Source organism: Sapajus apella, unplaced genomic scaffold (genome assembly GCF_009761245.1).
Source record: "Sapajus apella isolate SASKATOON/1434 unplaced genomic scaffold, GSC_monkey_1.0 scaffold17, whole genome shotgun sequence".
Taxonomy (NCBI): domain Eukaryota; kingdom Metazoa; phylum Chordata; class Mammalia; order Primates; family Cebidae; genus Sapajus; species Sapajus apella.
The window spans coordinates 22656778-22680320 of NW_022436957.1; positions in this window are offsets into that span (position 1 = coordinate 22656778).

A 23543-nucleotide genomic window follows, 5' to 3' on the forward strand; every position below is an offset into this window, starting at 1 on the left:
AAATATGCCAGAAAGGGTAACAGTTGGATATTATGTTGTGCATGGGAGCCTCCTCCATGGAGAGCCCATGATTGTAGGATCAAGAGAGATTAATTACTGTCGATGGGAAACCACAGATTTAATCAACTGCCAAGATTTACTGCTAGAAGGAGTCACCGTTAAAAAAATGTCATTGAGATTACCTGTTGACAGTTTTCAGTAAAGAAAACTTTACATGGCTGTGTTAGGGAAACCATTATTACTTGATGGTCAGTGTATTAATTTTCTATCGATACTATAACATATTACTCACAAATATAGTGGCTTAAAAGAACATAAATTTATTATCTTAGAGTTCTATAGGCCAGAAGTTCAATGTGGGTCTCACCAGTTTAAAGTCAAGGTGATGACAGGGATACATTATTTTTTGGAGACTCTAAGGGGAAATCCATTTTCTTGCTCATTTGAGTGTTGGCAGAATTCCATGAGGAAATCTCCCTGTCGCTATCAGCTGAGGGCCCCTTATCTCCTAGAGGACTTCCTCTGGTCCATGTAAAGTCCATCATCTCAGAACTACCAATAAGGATTTGAATCCTTCTCATGCTGCCATCTCTATGACCTCCTATTTTGCTTTCTCTTCCACTTTTAAGGATTCGTGTGATTAAATTTGACCTAAATAGAATAATATCTGCATCTCAATGTCCTTTGTTTTAATCATACCTGCAAAGTCCCTTTTGTCATGTAAAATAACATAGTCACAGGTTTTGAGGGTTATGGCATGGATATCGTCAGGAGGCCATGATGCTGTCTATCACAGTGACCATACTGACATGTAGTACTCTCAACATTTTGATGGGTATACAGATTATTAGTATTTTAATATACTTTTTTCAACCAAGAGATAAAATAATTACTTGTCAAAGGACCCAGATGGCTTCTTAGGACCTTCTAGCTGGAAGTAATGACTTGAGTCCATAGGAAATTCTGCTCCCATTTGGTCTCCCACAGAGTCCCAGTCCATTCTGAGGCCTACTGTTTTCTAAAGCTTTTAGGAGAAGAAATTGCCTTCTGATATTCAGAACTCTCTCCAGGGTTGGTTCTCTCTATCTGGGTGTGAATGGTTTTGGTAGTGAGGCTGCAAAGAAAAGCCATATAAAAGGGAGGGTTTTATGGGCAAGCCCACCTTCAAAGTTTTGGAAGTTACCATGACTGTGGTTCTGACCACAGCCCAGATGCTACCAGACCCATTTCTCTGTTTCTTAACTCTTCATTTCGCTTGGTGATCAGTGATCTCTTAAAACATAACTAGTAATTTCTTAAAATATAATCTAACACTCAGGTTAGGTAGTAATACTGCTTCAGAAAAAAAGTATTGCACTTATTGCCTATTAAGTCATTTTTTCTTCTTCAAATGTAGTTCTATATTTTATTTATATCTAAAACTTGTTTTCCCATCAACTTCAGATTAGAATCAGGATCTGTACCTGATTTTCTTTTTGTACAGATCTCGAAAGTGGTTTCTTAGCAGTCACTAAGTAATGACCAAGGTTTGACATGAGGGAAATAGAGCTGGACTTGTTCCCATTACAGCATACCCCAAACTAGTTAACTACTGCCTATATATCAGTTTGAGTTTGGGGGAGAAAAGAAAAGAAAATTAGAAATAAAATAGGAAGGAAAAAAATGAAGAATATACTTTAGAATATATTGCATCTCCTCTAAAATTGGGGTTATATAATGAAAGTGCTAAGAAAATAAATCCTGTTTGACTGCCTACTCAATTACTTGTAACACAATGCTGAAAATGTTCTTTATATTTCTGAGTGAGAGCCAAAGCTGACATTAATGGAGGGCAAGAGCTCAAACAGTCTAAAGGAATACTCTAGACATGTCATTGCAGAAAAAAAGTAACCAAGTTGGTTTCATGACTGCCATTCATGTCTACCATATATGAAAGTACACTGAAAATTCCTTAAGTAGATTTGTTCATAGGAAGAATTTCATAGGACTAGAGAAGGCTATGAAATTTCCCTCCATCCCTAAGTCTGAATCTAATGGTCTCCAAGAGACCTACTCCTAGAAATCTTTATTCACCCCTGCTGGATTCTTACTTTGGTAGGCTTTCTGTTTAACACTGCTGGAGCAGAGCAGGAAAGAGTTATTAGACAAACCTGACATGTTCTCAGGAATTTGGGAGAAAAAATAAAAATTCTTCAGAAAGTCTAAATGAAAATGGCAGGGCAATGCTGCCTTTGATGAGAATTACAATTAGCTAAGTTGATTTTTGTAATTTAGCAAAGATTATGAGTTTTTCTGTTGGCCAAGTGAATATCTGTATTATTGAGGTTAAAGCAAAGTTATGCTGTGGCTTAACAAAATGATAATTTATTTCTCATTTATTCATTCTTTTGTGGTTAAAATAGCCAGATAGCTGTCTTCCATCCTGAAACTATGCCACTTGAACACATGGTTTCTAGGTTGCCATCTAGGGTGAGAATGGGATGAGGCACAATGCAATTGCTTGATGTGAACAATATCATTTTTGTCACCTTCAGCACCTCTATTCATTCATGCACATAAATGAAGAATATGGCTACTTCTAAGTAGGATAAAAATACTTTTAAATATATACAAAGGGTGATGCTTCCCAAAGGAATATAAATCATCATATGTTCATTGCAGCAGTGTTCACAATAGCAAAGATATTAAATTCACCTAAATGACCCTCAATGATACACTGGATCAAGAAAATGTACACATATACCATAAAATACTATGCAGCCATAAAAAGATCATGTCTTTTGGAGTGACGTGGATGGAGTGGAAGCCATTATTCTCAACGTAGTAATAGAAGACCAAATGCTGCATGTTCTCACTTATAAGTGAGAGCTGAATGATGAGAACACATGGACTCACAGGAGAAAACAACACACACTAGGGTCTCTTTGGATGGTTGTGGGTGGGAGGAGGGAGAGCCTCAGGAAGAATAGCTAACAGATGCTGGGCTTAATACCTAGGTGATGGGATGATCTGTTCAGGAAACTACATGGTACACGTTTATCTATGTAACAAACCTGCACATCCTGCACATGTACCCCTGAAGTTAAAATAACAGTTGGAGAAAAATTAACTAACTAACTAACAAAAGAAGCTCAGCTGATAATGCAAGATCTTCTCAAGAGACTTTTGGGACTCTTCAAAATAAAAGTATATTGCTATTTAAAAGGTAAATACCAGTCAAAATCTTAGTCGCTTAAAACAACTGTTTTGTTCTTATTTTCGTTGTTTTGATGATTCTATAATCCGACTTGTTCAGTTGGGCAGTTTGTCTGTTGCATGTGATTCCTGGTTGGGCTGCAATCATCTGGAGACTCAGCTAGGCTAGATTATCCAAGATGCCTCATTCATTTGCCTGGCACATTAATGGGCATAGCTGAAGAGATGAATGATTGGACCTCTCTCCCTTTCTATGTAGTGTCAGGGGCTCTCCTCCTGTAGAGGCAGGTTTCTTCATATGGTTTCTACACAACATCTCTCCAGTAGGGCAGTCAAATTGTTTATATGACAGCTCAGCATTTCCAAGAACACAAAAGCATAATGTTCCCAGGCCTTCTTAAAGCTTAAACCTGAAACTGGTACAACATCCCTTTATTGCATTCCATTGGATAAGATGAGTCACAAAGACCGCTCAATTTCTTTGTGGAAGAGGAATACAAAAGGCTTTGGATACCAAAACCTTGTATAGACTTTGGAGTCATGGTTCACTGGAAGCTGTCTTTGAGAAGGCCTACTACTGTTACTCATCACAGCACTTCATTAAGGATTAGCATTCTGAAGCCCTAGGACATGGTCCCCTCCTCCTTTCCTGAGCAGATGGCTTCAGGGAAATGTTCTTGACCCAAGGCCTTAGTACTTGAAGAATGTGTACAGTCATTCAAAGAAGAGATCCGAGTCATGATATTTGGGCACGAGAGAGAAACAGACCAGAATTTAATGTGTGTCTAGTATAGCATAGAGGCTATGCTATGATGGGAAAATGTAGGGGATGGGTGTTGAATCATGGAAAATACCTTTTAGCCATGGGTGAAATACATTAATGTGTCCATTCTCAGAGTAACATTCTCTCTAGATGCTCACGGCAATAGCGCAAGTTAAAAAAAAATTGGAGAAACAATTCTTCTTAACTGCAGAGAAGTCTAATATTAGGTGCCTTAATTAATTAACCTATTCCTCCCGTTCATGGATATGGAACAGAAAAATAGCCCACAAGAAAATAATTTTAAAAATGTCATAAAAAAGAATGAAAATAAAAATCAGACCATATACATGTGCATGCACACACATACAATGACACATAGGAAACCAAAATAAAGAAAATTTAGATAAACTAATGAAATTATCTGATATCAAATGATTTGAATTTGGATAGTAATTGTAAATAAAAGAAACTATTATCTTAAAAGCTAGGGGAAAAATAATTGCACGAAATTAATATATACTATTAATGGCATTAAAAAATAGTAATTGTAGGCACAAAGTGAATTATAGCCAGCGAGTGATAAAGACTGTGTTCTAGAAGATAAAACTGAGTAAATTAGGTAGATTATAAGACTAAACAAATATACATGAAGTATTATATGGAAGTTAATAGGAAAGAATAATTTATCACGAAACTATACAACAGGAGTTCTAAAAGCCCAGAGCACAGGTAATGGAGGGTACTGGAGGGGAAGAAATAATCAATGAAGAAAAATATCATATTAAATAATATTGTTTAGATTTAAACCCATACTAACAGAAATTTTTAAAAGCCCTAGATATTTTCAGGATGTAGTAATTTGATTTTGTCACTTGAACATTCTCATTTAACTAATGGGTATTTAGTGGCCCATAGCAGCAAACTTCAATTCATACTCCTTATTTTAAGAGAACTTCAGGAATGAAGCTTGAGTTCCCTAACACTGCCATAAAAACATGATTCCCTGTGGCAAACTTATTTGGCTAATCAATATTATGATCATTCTTAAGCAACCTATTTATAATAATAGCTAACATTTCCTGGGGTCTACCTGTGTGCCAGGCACTGACCTAAATACCTAAAATATATTACATCCTTTAATCTCTGCAGAAACCCTAAGTGGTAGGGGAAAGTCCAGATTTTCTGGGACCTAAGGCTAATGTAAGGTACTCTTCATTAAAAATAGTATAAAATTATCAACACAAAAACTGGTATGAAAGCAAGTATTTATTTTTTTTTTTTTTTATTTTTTTTTTTTTTAGATTCAGGGGGTTCACATGCAGGTTTTTTACAGTGATATATTATGTGACGGTGAGGTTTGGGCTTCAACTGAACCCACCACTCAAATAGTGAACTTAGTACCCAATACATAATTTTTCAGCCCTTTCCACCCTCCTTTTCTTTTCTCTTTTGGAGTCCCAAGGTCTATTGTTCCCATATATGTGTCCATACATACCCAATGTTTACCTTACACTTAGAAGTGAGAACATGCAGTATTTGGTTTTCTGTTCATGTGTTAATTCACTTAGGATAACGGCCTCCGGCTTCTTCTATGTTGCTGAATAGGACATACTCCCATTGTTTTTTATGGCTGCATAATAGTCCATGGTGATATGTGCCACATTTTCTTTATCCAGTCCACCATTAATGGACACTTGATTCCATCACTTTGCTATTGTAAATAGTGCTGTAATACACATGTGAGTATATGTGTATTTTTGGTAGAACAATTTATTTTCGTGTGGAGATATGCCCAGTAATAAGATTGCCATATCAAATGATAATTTTGTTTTTAGTTCTTTGAAAAATCTCCAAATTGCTTTTCAAAGGGGCTGAACTAATTTACATTCCCATCAACAGTGTATATGAGTTTCCTTTTCTCTGCAACCTTGCCAGCATCTGCTATTTTTTGTGCGTGTGTCTTCTTAATAACAGCCACTCTGACTGGTGTGAGATGGTATCTCGTTGCGGTTTTGTTTTGAAAGTAAATATTTATTTGAATGGGAAAAGATGCCATGGTGAATTAATGGAGCATTGGAACTGATCCTTTTCTTTTGAGAAATTTTAATTTCCCAGAAATGACTTTTATATAATGCGTTCGGTTAGCCCTGACTTGCTTTCTTGATTGCTTAGGACACCCTCACACATAGGCAGAGCCCTGAAGTTTAAGTTCCATTCGCTTCACGGTAAATTCACCTTGAGAAATGACTACTAGTATACCCACAAGTTAATGGAGGCACAGGGTAACAGAGCCAGCATTCAAATCCAGCCTGTCTGGTTCTTTTGGCCACCATATTTTATTATTGCCAATCACTAGGCCCCTTCCTGAAAGACACCATCAAGAACTGTTCTGAGGGAAAGTAAGTTAAGTTTGCACATCACCTGATTAAAACTGTGTCTTTTTACATTAAGAATGTTGCTTTTTATGTTATTGATATATTCATGTCTATTGATAAAATCATGAGTAAACTGTCCTTTCTAGTTGGATCTATGAATTCTATCCACAAGTCAGGTGCTTGTCAGGTGTTCCAGATAGAGACCTTGGGTCTAAATTTTTCAAGACTCTCAGTCACCAAGTTTAGAAAAAAATGACACTAGAGATCATAAACATTGAGATCATTGGAGCTTCCAATTTTCATACAGAGTGCTTGAATGAGGGTAGGTGAAACAAATAATCTGTCTCCACATTCAGTTGGAAATAGCCAATGAAGTAGGCTCTTTGACTAAAACCTTAGTTTACTGAAACTTCTGCCTCACTGTGATCAAAAGGATATGTGTGGCCAACAGTGGGACGTTTGGCAGACCTAAACCAACTTTTTGGTGAATGTAATTTACATAACCATGATGCTTTTTTTCTCTCTTGGGTTTAATACTTTTAATTCGACTTAAAAGTACAACATAGTTATTCCAATCTTACATAATGTGAAATACAGAGATCAGAGAGATAGCAGGGTGTCAGACAATGTAGGCTACAGTAATTATATTGGCTTTTATAATGAAGAAAGAAGAGGAGCCACGATCATGTCCTGAATAGAAGTACGACATCTTCAAGCACGTATTAAATTAAACACCTGAGATGTTGTACTAAGAATGCACATTAGGGGTCAAAATGCTGAAAAATTAGGCTAAATAAAAGAATATTACAATAATTATGGCCAGGATTGTGGTAACTTGGACCAGAGATGATAATAATTGGATATATGTCCAGATGGCTAGGAGAGATTGAATTTGGTAGCTACTCTGAAAGTAGAACAAATAGGATTTGTTGAGGTACGATATGAAGGAAGGTAAGAGCAAAAGAATAAGGATGACTATTTTGGGACTGGTAATGCTGATAGGATGGAGTTGTTAGTTACAGATATGGGAAGGACTGCAGCAGGTTACATGAGGGAGACAGGGTAATCTTGAGATGATGAGGTTGTGATTATTGGGGGCAGAGGAAGGAGGGATATCGCTGTTATGAAGAACTCTGATCGCTGGGGCCTATCTTTCCTCTTGCAATCTTCTATAGTCTGAATGTTTGTGTCCCCACAAAATTTATATGTTGCCATATTCCTTTTTTTTTTTTTTGAGATGGAGTCTCACTCAGTCATCCAGGCTGGAGCACAGTGGCATAGTCTCAGCTCACTGCAACCTCCCCTTCCCAGGTTCAATCAATTCTCCTGCCTCAGCCTTCCGAGTAGCTGGGATTACAGGCTGGCACCACCATGCCCAACTAACTTTTTGCATTTTTAGTAGAGACAGGGTTTTGCTATTTTGTACAGGCTGGTCTCAAACCCCTAGCCTCATGATACTCCTGCCTCGGCCTCCCAAAGTGATATGTTGCTATATTCTAACTCTCAAGGTGATGGGATTAGAAGTTGAAGCTTTTGGGGGGTGATTAGATTATGAGGGCAAAGATAACCTGCACATATGGAATTGGTGCCCTTAAAAGGAGGACCCAGATGGATGCCTTGCCCTTTCTACCATGTGAGGCTGTATGTTTCCAGAAATTTATCCATTTCTTCAAGCTTTTCTAGTTTGTGTGCATAGAGGTGCTCATAATAGTGTGAGGATTTTTTTTTTTTTTTGGTAGGGTTGGTGGTAATGTCCTTTTTGTCATTTCTGATTTTATTTCAATCTTCTCTCTTTTTTCTTTATTAGTCTTGCTTACAGTCTATCAGTCTTATTTATGCTTTAAAAAAAAGACAACTTCTGGTTTCTTTGGTCTTTTGTGTGCGTTTTTTTTGTGTGTCTCAATTTCATCAAGTTCAGGTATGATTTTGCTTATTTCTTCTCCTCTGCTACCTTTGGGTTTGGTTTGCTATTGTTTCTCTAATTCCTCTAGGTGTGATGTTAAGTTGTTAATTTGAGATCTTTATAACTTTTTGATGTGAGCATTTAGTGCTATAAACTTTCCTCTTAACACTGCTTTAGTTTTGTCCCAGAGGTTCTGATATATTGTATCTTTGTTTCCATTACTTTCAAAGAATTTCTTGATTCTGTCTTAATTTCATTGTTCACCCAAATGTCATTCAGGAGCAGGTTTTTGGGTTTCCATGTAATTGTACGGTTTTGAGAGATATTCTTGGTGTTAATTTTATTTTTTTTTACATGTCTATTTGTCAGCTGTGGTTGATCTGTCTAGGTTGAGCTCAACTGGGCTTGGCTTCAAGTTGAAGGTTAAGTTTGGATCTGCTCCATATGTTTCTCATTCTCTGTTGACCAGAGAATGAAATACCTACAAGTACTTCTGAGTTTGTTTTATGACAGAAAACACATAGTGTAAAGTGTCATTCATTTTAGCTCGAGAGATAGAAGTGCAAGAGTAGCAGATATAAAAACACCCAGGGCCTCTTAAAGCCTAGGCTCATCACTGGCACACTGGCACATCCATACACATATCATTGTTCAAGGAGAGCCACATGGTTAAGTCCAACATCAATGAGCAGTTAATGTTACTACACCTTTAGGGCAAGGGGATGCAAAGTCACATGACAAAGCAGGTAAAAAGGAACGGTGAAGGCCCAATAATATATTACTTCTTGGATCTTATTCATAATCAAAATTGTTAAAATTGCTAAACATGAGCTCCAGTTATATCATTTTGATGATCACAGTATCCCTTCAATAAAAAAGGCAAGTGGGTCGGGCACAGTGGCTCATGCCTATAATCCCAGCACTTTGGGAGGCCAAGGCGGGTGGATCACTTGAAGTCAGGAGTTCAAGACCAGCCTGGCCAACATGGTGAAACCTCATTTCTACTAAAAATATAAAAATTAGCTGGGCATGGTGCCACATGCCTGTAATCCCAAGCTACTCTGGAGGCTGAGGCAGGAGAATCGCTTCAACCGGGAGGCAGAGGTTGCAGTGAGCCAAGATCACGCCATTGCACTCCAGCATGGGCAACAGAGTGAGACATCATCTCAAAAAAAGAAAAAGGGCAAGTGAGCAAGGCAAGTAAGCAACTTTAAAAATACTTACATAACCAATTCTTAAAATATTGCCTTAAATATGGCATCTCCATGATGAAAAACCTTCAGCACTTTTCTATTATGTACAGCATAATTCCAAATATCTCAGCTTTAAGAACATTTACAATTTTGCCCAAAACTACACTTTCATCTATATTTCTACAATCCCTTTCATTGAAGCAAATTCATATCATCATTCTGCACTTAAACGTTTTCTTATCTTCAACTTTGCTTATTATTTTATCCACCTGGAAATCTTTCCTTTTTTCTCTATACCTTCTGATTTCTAGGCAGACTAAGATCCCTGATAACCTAATCCAGAGTAATGGTTCAGTTATTTTAATTCCTGTAGAGTTCATAAGTTGGAATTCAGATTTGATATTCACAGTTATCAAAGGATTAGCAGGAACTCTTGTGAAGCACTGGCCACATGATTCACTGGAAGTAAGGAGGGGCTAAGCTCATAAGAAGGAAGCAATTGGGAATGAAGCCAAGTTAAGATACAGACATTAGAAACCACCACAGTTTATGAAGCAGGCACAAATTAGGTCAAATATGGAGAAGGAAATGCAATCTCCACATTGACAATACAAAGAAAAGCTGCACTATATCACCAAGCCACGCTCCTGTGTCCTGGGGCCAGGGCAAACCTAGAGACCACTGTGGGCCTGGAGTCCATATGTGATGGGGATAAGACCAAATAGACCCTTACAACTATCATAACCTGCCCTAATCATCAGTTCTTTCATATTTATGGTTATAGCTAAAACTACATAAATCTTTCTCCACAAATTGACTTCAAGTTCCTGGAAGGCAAGTGTTACATTTTATATTTTATAAGCCCCAAAACAATAGGATTTTGAGCATGGTCAACCACAAGAGTGCATGATTTATTGATAAACTCAAATCTGTGCTTTTTAAATAGCAAAGGTTATCTTCTTTAAGTGTATTCTTAGCCAAATCTAGCATTAATAAAGAAAGAGTAATGTGCTTAATTTATATACCAAAAGTAAGTATATAACCAAAATAACTGGATCCAAAAGTAATTTCTAATATTCATGTGAACAATCCAAAAAGATAAGGCAGTATGAAAAATCTATTATTTGGATTGTTCCCACAAAGACTGGGTTATTAGATTGGTGCAAAAGTGATTACAGTTTTAAACAATTTTAATAATTTCAACAAATTAGTTTTTAAATAGTTTCAAGAAGCAATACTATACATGTTGTTTTAGGTGTCATTTGGGACTGTTGCCATCACTGTCAAGTATTTCTCAGTTTAAAATAAACTTTTCCTCCATCTAAGCAGTATGAAAGACCAGTGTAGTCATTAAAACTGATGGAGTAAATAATCGGGGCCATCAGTGGAAGTAGAGGAAGTATTGAAGATCAGGTCTACTTGAAAAAACGAGTACGAGACAATAAGAAACTGATAGCATAATTCAATTATATTTGTAAGTTTTGCAAACTGCATTATAAAAGTATGATTTTAGATTGGAAGCAGAGAATAATACATCATATTCTGATGAATAATAGCTGAATTAGCAGGACAGTATGCCAACAAACCGGGTCCTACAGAACCATGCAAAGCAAAAACTTAGGGGCTTAGTACCCAGTTCTGACTGACTGCATTCCACCTGTGAGGTATAGTATGAAAATCAGCAAAAAGAAAATGTCACAGAAAAACAAACATCACAGATGTGCTTCCCAGTAGAGGTGCAAATATGGGAATGAAATGACCCTATGTTATTTTTTTTTTCCCATGAGCAAAATTGTCATGGTATTTGAGAAAATCTTGGCAGGTCTTGGGCAGACAAGTGATAATAACAGCAATAACCACCACAAATGATCAGGTATAATTGCTTTCTGGCAGCTAAAGGCAAGCAAGGAGAACCAGGCCAACAGACCACAATTACACCTGAATAATGGAGCAGGGAAGATCAGGACCACCATTCACTGGAATAATATTAAAACAAATTAAAACTGCCCTATGGAGGAGAAAATGACTAGAATAGCCAGGCAACAGTATGGCATTTTCTGTATTTATTCAGTTTTTACATTTATTTCTTAAAATCTAGCTATGTTAAATTTTATTCTTATGTTATCATTATCAACCACCTTAATACCTACAAGTTCTTCTGAGTTTGTTTTATGACAGAAAACACATGGTGTAAAGTGTCATTCATCGCATATGGTTTGCAATGTGCATTTTGAAAAAAAAAAAGTTATAAAACAAAGTGTTAATAGACGGAAAAAAGATCGACATCTTCTAAAATAGGAAAAAAATCCATCCCATAATCTAATTGACTTAATCCCATAATTAGACCCCTGAACTAGTTAAACAAATGACATATTTGCTAATGAGTTTTCAAAGGAATTCCTAGAGAAATCCATAAGCTCGGTATCATTAGGTGAGGCAGTCTTTCTCTGGTAGAATTTAATTATGTGTAGTTAAGACCCTTTTCAAAATATAAAACTGTATTGCTCTTCACTGTGAGGCAACTTTATAAAGTTATGACAAATTAAATAATTACTCATCTATTTTACTAATTACTTGTAAAGCATCAAGTAGCATATTTGTTTGTTAAACTCAGGAAATATTTAAGTGTTATCTCCTTGCCAAATCTGGTTCCTAGGCTCCCACTAGTCGGATTTGTTGTTCCTATATAAATGTTCCAAGTTCTTTAGACCTTGTTATAGTTTGCTTTGTTTGTTTTAAAATATTTTGAGTTTAGTTTTGCCTGTAAACCTGCCCAAAGTAATGACTGAGATTGATTCTTAAAGTGCTCAAAATAGTTGTGTTTAATTTGCTTAACATAAGTAGCATTCTCAGAAGTCTAAGTTCATGATTTAGAATATTTATGCCAACACTTTGGAATGGGTGGGATGCCAATTGCTATATGAATCTACTTAATTAAAATTAGGAAAGAGATCTATGTTATCATAATCAACTCTAATTGGCACTTTAAAGGATCAAGGCCAATGAATATATAAAACATTTCCTATAATAAATATCTAGAGACAAATTGTATAATTAGTGTGATTTCTGGGCTAAACTAGATTTATACACAGATAATTTGTATATATATACATATATATGTATATATATATGTGTGTGTGTGTATATATATATATATATATATATATATAGAAAGAGAGAGAGAGAGAGAGAGAGTTAATTTCTCTCAGTCAGCCATAGAGATAAGAGATAGGAAAATTATAGAGATGCCAAATACATCATTGATCTAAATATCTTATTATTTCAAGCTTCTACCCACTAAATTTAATAAGTGGAAACATTTCAAGGTTCTCCTTTCTGTTGTCCTAATGGTGAAGGGAATAGGAAAATGAAAAGGAGAACAATTAATATACAGATAAGATTATCATTTTTGAGATAATTAAAGGATTGTCTGTCAGGACTATTTATTTGATTAATAGTTTAATGACATCCCTTAATCCAAGTACGGAGTCAATGCACCTAATGCATTGAGGAGGCATGTAGCTACATTTGCTCACTACTCGGATATAGGAAAGTCTGAAGTTATTTATATTTCTTTTCTGTAGTAGAGGCAGACTGCTTCGGATGCATGGTTATACTTCAACCACAAGATGGGAATTTAGTTGCTGTGTGGACAAAAAGAAAGATGAATGTTCACTACAATAAACAACTGAACCATTTTTAATTCAAATATAAGTTTCATATGTTTATGTATGTTTTATTTTAAAATACTTAATTGACAAATAAAATGTATGCATTCCAGGTGGACAATGTCATGATTTTTTGTACAAATATATTGTATAATGATTACTGCAGTCAAACTAATTACACATTCATCAGCATCCATAGTTGCCACTGTGTGTGTGTACGCATGTGTGTTTGTGTGTGTGTGTGTGTGTGTGTGTGAGAGAGAGAGAGAGAGAGGTAGGCACTTAAAATCTGTTCCTATAACTTGCCACATTTTATACTGTTTAATTAATTTTAAATTTAATTTTAATGACACATTTTATAATTTGCCACATTTGTTTTATTTCTTTTTGTTTTATTTCTATTTGCTTTATTTCTTTCTCTCTCTCTCCACACACACATACACAATTTATTTTCAGAACCATTTGAGTGTAGGTTGCACACATTAGGCCCATTTATCTCTTAAAACTTTTTGCACATTTCTAAGAACAAAGATGGACTTTTACACAACCAAAGTACAGCTACAAAGTTTAGGAAATTTAACATTGCTATAAAACTTTTATTTAATTTATTATTCAAATTACAATGTTAGCAGTTGTCCCAAAAGTATCCTTAATAGCATTTTTGTTTTCCTCCAGGCTGGAATCTTGTTTAGGATCTTATATAGCATTTAGTTCTCCCGTCTCGTCAGTCTCTTTTGATCTATAATTATTCTTCTGCTGTTCTTTGTCCCTAATGACATGGATTTTTTGAAGAATGCAGGCTATTTGTTTATAGGATATTCCTCAATTTAAGTTCATCTTGCAATTCTTTGCGATCAAATTAAGTTAAGCATTTCCAGCCAGAATAGTACAAAATTAATGATGTGTTGTTTGCGGTGTAATTTAATCTCTTCCCACTAGACTAGATGTGAGAGTTAAACATCCTCATCATCACCACCCCCTCCCCCATGTTAGTATCTATTGCACTGGGAGTGGACTGGGTTTCAGAACACAGCAGCAGTACATTCCAAAGTACTAGTCATGCATATGGGCATTTAAATTAGCCTGGGGGAAAACGTTTTTTATAAATTCTTCTCAAAGCAACTGATGCCTCATAAACTCTAAACACTGCTTCTATGTTTACTCTAACTATTGGTTTTGCTAGGATTTTAGCTTTATGGCTACTTTTTCCTCATTCTATATACTGTTTGGCTGGTACACCCACAATACAGCTTTATTGTTCAACTTTACACCAATGATTCCTAAGTTTATAACTATCTGCTATGATTTCTCTCTTAGACGAGGCTATTGGAGAACATCTGAAATTGCCATCGAAGTCCCCAAATCAATTTGCTTAAAACAAGTCATCTTCTTGAACTCAAATTCTTCTTCTTACACTAATTATTTTAACTGACAACACCAAATAATTCTGGACTTTTTTCTTAAGAGCCATATCCAGTTAATCAACAACTGTAAGACTGTCTTTATCTTACCAGTGCACATTTACTTATACCTATCTCCAGTTTTTCTTCTTATTTACACTCATAACTTTTTTTTTTTTTTTTTTTTTTTTTTTTTGAGACAGAGTCTTGCTCTATAGCTCAGGCTAGAGTGCAGTGGCATGACCTTAGCTCATGCAACCTCTACCTCCGGGGGCCTGATTCAAGCAATTCTGCCTCAGCCTCCCGAGTAGCTTGGGATTACAGGCATGTACCACCATGCCCAGCTAATTTTTGTATTTTTAGTAGAGACGGGGTTTTACCATGTTAGCCAGGCTGATCTTCAACTCCTGACCTTGTGATCTGCCCACTTCAGCCTCCCAAATACACTGATAACTTCTTGCCTCCATTATTATGTAAGAACTGAACTCTGCCTACAACTTTGTCTTTTGCATTCAGTCTAGCACACAAAGTCAGGTTAATCATTTCATACTACAACTATGATTAAGGTACTTACTACTTTTTATTCATGACTCCTTATTACCTACACAGTACTATTATTACTTAGCATAGCACAAAATTTAAAATATTTTCTGTGACTGTATCTCTGGAAGCATTTGTTGTCATTCCTTATTTGTATAGTTTCTTGAATAATACATATTATCTTCCAGTTACCTGTTTTTGTTCCAATTGTTTTCCTTGGCTAAGATCCTCTAGTTTCATTTGTATGTTCAGTGAATTCTTTATCACCCTTCAAATTTTAGTTTTCTATCACCACCTCCATAGATTCTCCAAAAGACTTTTCCTAACCCACCCTTTTCTAGCATACATCACCTTACTTTGTTTACCTTTACACCTCTTTTACCAAAATATAAGTTTCTAGAATCCAGGAATTTTGTCTTTTCTTTGGTTCTCAGGGTGCCTAACACTAGTAGATGGTCAATAAACGTATGCATCTCTTATATGTCGATAATGAGACATTTAAAAATCTATGGTGATAAGTGGAGAACAATCAATATGAAGCATATCTTTATAGAAATTATTGTGTAAAGGGAAACTTCTCTGTCCCCCTTGCTGGAGTGCAGTCGCACGACTTCGGCTCACTGCAACCTCTGCCCCCCGGTTAAAGCGACTCTTCTGCCTTAGCCTCCCAGGTAGCTGGGACTACAGGTGCATGGCACCACACCGGGCTAATTTTTGTATTTTTAATAGAGACGGGGTTTCACCAATTTGACTAAGCTGGCCTTGAACTCCTGACCTCGTGATCTGCCCACCTTGGCCTCCCAAAGTGCTGGGATTACAGGCATGAGTCACCACGCCCTGCCTGATGTCTCCTTTCAAAATTCAGATTTTATTAAAAAATAAAATTATATTATTTGTTTTGTTTTTCTTAAACTTATTGTACCAGAGTTTACTTTACCTATGTGGAGATTCATCCTGTTCACATTGCATGACATGCCATGTTTCATAACTTTTTTCCAAGGTAGCATAAATTGCAAGAAATTGCAAAACGTGTGTTATTTTTAATTCCCTATATAGATATTAAAATGTGCTGGTACATTTGGACTTCTGCTTTATGAAAATTTACTTTGGCTCTTTCACAGTCTGTCTTCCTACCCTCATCCAGCTTCTTTCCAGATTAAGTAATTTTCATCATTTCATCAACTGACTTTCAATATTGATCTGGTTATATCATGCTATGCTGTGGTAACAAACCCCAAAATACCTTTTGCTTAACGTAGAAAGCTGTATATCTTTTACATGCAAAGTGTACTTTGTTATGAGTTTAGTGAATCTCTCCTCTGGGAAGTGGCTCTAGGATCCAGTGTTCTAACTTAGGACTCTGCCATCTCATCTCAACATGTGGCTTTATGGTTTTCCACAACAGAGGAAGAGAGACCATGGAGAATTCACACACCATACTCCCTTTGATAATTCACTAAAAACTATTCACATGGCTCTTTCATACTGCAAGGGGTCCTGGGAAATGTAATTCTTGTATATAGGTGTCTCAACCATGTCTTATTTTCGCTTCAGAGCGTCTCAGGAGAGACAGTACTCAGGAGCTACCCAAGTCGGACACTTGTTTTTCTGGTTGCAGCTTTTACCTAATACCCTACCCAACTCCTGATTTGCCTGTAAGGGTTTTATTGTGTGTCAGGTTTTGTTTTTAAGTTTTAAGTATATCATCAGGTGTTGCTGAAGGAAGGTTCCATGTCCTAGCTTCTTGTGGTATCATAACCTAGAATTGATGGCTTGCCTTTAGGAGAGGACTATACAATTCCACAATTGCATAGTGTCACTTTTTCATCTTATGTTACAATCTGGGCATGTAGGACTTCAAGAAAGGATTTTATATAACCAATAGCTCCTCTTATGCTGTTTGACACTTTTATTATTTACTAAAGCATAGAACACAACCAAATGTAAAACATATTTACATAACATAATTACACAGAACTATAACTAGTCCAGGTGTGGTGGCTCACACCTGTAATCCCAGCACTTTGGGAGGCTGAGGCAGGCTGATCACCTGAGGTCAGAAGTTCAAGACCAGGCTGGCCAACATGGTGAAACCCTGTCCATACTAAAAATACAAAAATTAGCTGGACATGGTGGCGTATGCCTGTAATCCCAGCTACTCAGGAGGCTGAGGCAGGAGAATTGCTTGATCCTGGGAGGTGGAGATTGCAGTGAGCTGAGATCGTACCACTGCACTCCAGGCTGGGTGACAGAGTGAGACTCCATCTCAAAAAAGAAAAAAAAAAGAAAAGAACTATAACTAGTTATACATGCACATATATACTCATACATATACATGTAGTATGTATATATCATGTATATTTACAGACACTATATATAACTATGTTAACATAGCTTTGTAATATTTTTATAGAAATTTTACTCAGAAATTTCCAAGAGTAAGCTGCATATGCTCCAATGTATATCTTACATATCTATCTATATGAATCTCTTTTATATATATACTATATACATATATATATATGAATCTATCTGTAATCTATCTGTCTCCTTATATAAATTAAGAATGGGTAGGTGATGGGCATAGTGAAGGGAAAGCATTATTCTTGTGTGTGAAATTTTCCTCTGAAATATTACAGTGGAATAGATGACCTACAATGATGTGATATAGTGTTTATCCTGAGCTTTGTCATATTCCTTGGCACAACTCAAAATTTAACACACTTTACCAAGAGAGAAAAGCTTTACTGGATCACCACTTCATTTAGTATTTTAGACTTTTCCTGATAGAGAGAATAATGTGCTCTCCTTGGTCTCTTGAAATATGTAAATATCACCTTATTCTCTTAACAAGAGGCTTGCATTTCCTATTATATCTATACCACAATGCCACTTATACAAATAAGAAACATCTTATTTCTCTATTCACTTATTTTTTTTCTTTATTAACAGGATCCCAGGCAATGTTTTCACACACTTTTTTTATCCTCTTACAGGTAGAGATGGTCAATAAGAAGACACAGAAGTTCATGGGACTTCCTGGACAATGCTTCATGATTCTAAGCATTCTCCCTCTTGCTGCTAACTAGAAAGAACAATTACAACTATTTGAGAATTATGAGACGAAGATCAAGAGCTTATCACAGACTTGACCCTGCCATCCTTGAGCAGCTAAACACACAACATCAAACTCCTACTTCCATACTTAGTATTAAATGAGTATATCAAACCTTATGTATTTAAGCCTGTCTAGTCAGATCTCTTTTATAAGTGCCAAGCACAATTTTTAGCTGATTTAGTAAATTCATTCTTACAGAAGTGATAAAAATTACCCAAGGACACTGAGATAACAAGAGTCAGAGTAGGACTGTGAACTTCAGTCTTACCTATTACCTCGTGCTCATTTTCTTATACTGTATATCATTACATGAGTCCTGGAAATTGTGTTCTCTTTCAGTGTTCCACCGCAGTTCATTTAAAGCTCATGGAACATTAGAAAAAGTAAGTGGAGATGGAATTAGACAAGGTGATAGAAGTATGCACTGGTTAAAATCTACCTTACCTTCAACCCCAGTCTCCACTTCTGCACTTGTCTTAAACATTGGATAATTTCAATCAGCAGATCACTATGTTATCACTTACAGTAAAATACTGATCTCTCTTTTTGTAAAAAAAAATCTTAATTTATGTGTATAGTTAATGCAGGGATACCCCAAAGTGGAGTGGTTTTATTTAAAAAAAAAAAAAAAAGGAGGGAGGAAGAGAGGGAGGGAGGGAGGGAGGGAGGGAGGAAGGGAGGAAGGAAAGAAGGAAGGGGAGGGAGGGAGGGAGGAAGGGAGGAAGGGAAGAAGGAAGGAAGGAAGGAAGGAAGGAAAGAAGGAAGGGGAGGGAGGGAGGGAGGAAGGGAGGAAGGGAAGAAGGAAGGAAGGAAGGAAGGAAGGAAGGAAGGAAGGAAGGAAGGAAGGAAGGAAGGAAATAGAAAGAAAAGGGCAGGATTCATTTTTGCTTTAAGTGTGATACTTCTCCCTTTTCTTTATACTGATTCTTGAAGCATGGAATTGCTTCTATCGAAAATATAGCAATGCTTTATTTATATCCACTCTGAATATTAAGAGAGTAATTTTAATGTGAAAGCGTACTAAGAAAGCTTCACTTTTTTATTTTATTTTTTTCTATTTACGACCTAAGGAACACATGATTTTATACATGGTCTGCTAACCAGCTGCTAAGTATTAGGGCAGAAATTATCAAAGAGAACCAGTAAATTCTGCCGTTTTTCCCTCTGGTACTCTCTAGCTAGAGAATCCTCTTCATTTCAAATGGAAGATCTTCCTCTTAGTAAGAGTGCTCTGACCTATATAAACTGTGTAGCATAGAAGCCATATTTTTTCTCTTTTAAAGTCCACACAAATTAACCTCCACACCTGAATGTTTTATGCTAAAAACTAATTTAAAATGTTATTTCTTTGCCTTTTGAACTCTTTTCAAATACTAAATAACTATTTGGCTAGATAAATGACCTTAAAAGTAAAAGCTCCACTCTCATGCTTTTAAAAAATAATATTATCTCTTCACTTAAACGTTTATATTTCATAATGGTGTTGAATATAAATTATTTAAAAACTGTACTCTCAATTTTAACTCTTCATATTGCTATCAAATCTTTTGGAAACATTTTTACAATTTTTCTCTAGTTGGTTACTATTACTTTTACTTCATTACTTTTTAGAATAAAATCATTATATATAACAAGGAGATAACTTCCATATTATATATTCTGTATGACATCAAATCTGCATATGACATTAGCTTCCTCTGTGGGTCTTTCTCTTCTAGAATCTCTCTCCATCAATTTACCTAGTGAATCACAACAAATTCAAAGCCTGCAACACAAAACTTCATTTCCAAAAGATATTCAGTATCCCCTCATCTCTAGGAGGTAATGTGTATAATCTTAGTCTAATATTCAAGATTCATCAACATATATCTTTTGTAAGTCATCACCACCCACATGTGACCCATCATCAATCATGCTGATTTGCTCAGTCTTATGAATAGGTCTTGAAATATTTATTCTTTTCCTCCAAAATGAATAAGGTAGAGTATAAATAAAATGCATCAACTACTTGTATAAAAGTCTCGGTGTCTCACACAATTCTAAGTATGTACAAGGTGTTTTGAGTTTGTAGAACCAAGCCATAATGGATAATCTCATTTATATTGCTTATTTATTTTAATCAGCGAGCAAAATTATGTGTGTTTATTATGTACAACATGGTGTTTTGAGATATGTATACACCAATGGCTAAATTGTGCTAATGAACATATGCATCACCTCACATGCTTATCATTTATCATTTTTTGTGGGGACAACACTTAAAATCTATTTTCATAGCAATTTTTGAATACATAATATACTGTTATTAACTGTAGTCACTATGATGTGCAATCAATCTATTGGGTTTATTCTTCTTATCTTACTGAAATTAGATGCCCTTTGGCCAACATCTCCCAAAGGTTCCTACCCACTAGCCTCTAGTAACCATGCCTCTATTTCTATGAGTTGGACTATTTTAGATTCCACATATAAGTGACATCATGTGGTATTCGTCTTTCTGTGCCTAGTTTATTTCTTTTTACATAATGTCCTATAATCTCATACATGTTAAATTAAGCTCTTTCCCTACTGCTTTGCTTCTCACTCTCACCTTTGCTTGGGTTACTATAGATAAAAGTTACCAAAGAAGAAATTAAAGTACTTTGAACACATATGTCTTTCTATCTATAATAGTATCAACTTCAACAAATAATTCAATGTGTTATGCATGGAAAAAATATGAAAGAGTCAAGAATTATTTAATGCAAAGTTTGGGAAAGAAAAATGACTATATAAAGCTACCCTTTCAAAATCATGAAGGAGAATTAAAATAAACAATAATTATTAGTTCTTCAGATTACTGGGACAGAAAGCTAATCAAGGTGAATAATGCCACTTTGGAGAAGAAAATGAAAGATGCGGTCGGGTATGTTGGCTCATGCCTGTAATATCAGCACTTTGGGAGGCCAGGGCAGGCAGATCACCTGAGATCAAGAGTTTGAGAATAGCCTGGCCAACACGGTGAAACCCATTTCTACTAAAATACAATATTTAGCTAGGGGTGGTGATGTGCGCCTATAATCCTAGCTATTCGGGAGGCTAAGGCAGGAGAATCACTTGAACCTAGGAGGCGGAGGCGGAGGTGGAGGTGGAGGTTGGAGTGGGCTGAGATCACGCCACTGCACTCCATCCTGGTGACTAAGTGAGACTCCATTTCAAAAAAAAAAAAAAGAAAAAGAAAAGAAAAAGAAAATGAAAGATGGCTATATAGATGGTTGACAGATTATTTTGTACTACTTGCCATATATCCTAAGGCACAGTTCCAAACAAACTTCCAAAACTGTGTTAAAAATATCTTCACTGAAGCAAAAGTACATATTATTTTACTAATTCAAACTGCCTTCTCCAAAATTAGCCCAGATTGCTGACATTATAGCACACCTATACATACCCTGTGATTCCTGAGTTAATTGGCAAATAGTCTCCTCCAGGCAATAATTGTTCATTAATAGCCTATTTGGAAACAAATCTATTAAGAATAAGATACTTTTGAAGTAAAATGAAAATTGCTTTAGAAACAAAGTATTTGAATATACTTTGTTCAGTCTGAATCCAAAACCTGAGCAACACCTAAAACATTAAATAAGCTTTTCTTAGAAAGGAATACTGCCATTTGCAACAACATGGAACCTGGAGGACATTATGCTAAATGAAATAAGACAGAGAAGGACAAATACTACACAATTTCACTTATATGTGGAATCTAAGAAAAGTGAAACTCATAGTAATGTAAAGGAGAATAGTAGTTAACAGGGGCTGGGGTAAGGAAGTGAGAGATATTAATAAAAGGGTACGAACTTTCATAAGAAGAATACATTCTGAAGCCCTAGGAATAGAACAAAAAACAAAACTGCTGACTTAATTCTGCCCTGTGGGGAGTGGGGAAATAAATAAAAATCCAGAATAAAAATAAGTAAATGTTTCCAATGAAATAAAGTCAGTATTCCCCAAGGATGACTTGATAGTGGATTTCCTTCTAAATGCCAGTACAATGCATAGGAAATAATTGAGACTTATATGGCTCAGTGGGACCAATGATCACTTTCATATCCAATGTTAAAGGTGATAATATGATATCTGGTTAACGTGATTTCCACTAACATTATCACTTTTTTATGCATGGATTGCTCTTCTTGGATGATGAATTCATAAAATCACTGTAGGTTTTCTTTTAACACCTTTACCAGATACTGTGATGTCCATCCACTACAGGTGTACAGTCTGTATCTTCTTTAAATGAAGGATTTGTTGACTCAGGGGCAAAGATGAACTGTCGTGCAATGACTGGTTGATAAAGTTGGTGCTCAAGGTGCTCAAAGCAAGATGATTCCGACTAAAAATTTGTTACAGAGTTCTCTGTGGGTATAAGCTGGAGCTTTCTCTCTTTTTTTTTTTTTTTTGCCTGCCAAGCATTTTGACTTCGGCCTAATCCTGCTTATTTTTTCTTTCTTTCACATGTGGACCCAAGCATACTCCCTAACTAATATTTTGAGATATAAAATCAACTCCATTTCTCAAGGAACCCAACCAACAGACAATATCTGCAGTATGGATTGATTGATTTCTAGAATGTCTGAAGGTATAATATTGAGAATCATTAACCATGTTGTTTTCGATTTTCCAGGCAAACCCTTTTTTTTTTTTTTGAGACAGAGTTTCGCTCTTGTTGCCCAGGCTGGAGTGCAATGGCGCAATCTTGGCTCACTGCAACCTCCACCTTCCGGGATCCAGAGATTCTCCTGCCTCAGCCTCCCAAGCAGCTGGGATTACAGGCATGCGCCATGGCGCCCAGCTAATTTTGTATTTTAGGTAGAGATGGGGTTTCTCCAAGTTGATCAGGCTGGTCTCCCTCCCGACCTCAGGTAACCTTCCAATTCCCATGCAAAATGTTTCTTTTAAGAAAAGAGAATTCTGGGAAACAGTTGGGGGATAGCTAAGTTGACATGGCACAAGTACACTATGCATACATGAATATACATAATATTTTCACTAACCCTACTATCTGCTCCTTGCATATGAAGAAAATAAGGTACAGAGAGAAAAAATAATTTTGTACCATGGTCGGAGTAACACTTCCATAGGTAAAATTATAAAATCTAGACAAAATATAAAAAATAATGATATTTTTTTTTAGATAGAGTGTCACTCTGTTGCCGAGGCTGGAGTGCAGTGGCGTGATCTAGGCTCACTGCAACCTCCACCTCTTGGGTTCAAACGATTTTCCTGCTTCAGCCTCCCTAGTAGCTGGGCCTACAGGCGTATAGCACCACGACTGGCTAATTTTTTGTATTTTTAGTAGAGGTGGGGTTTCATCATGTTGGCCAGGCTGGTCGTGAACTCCTGAACTCA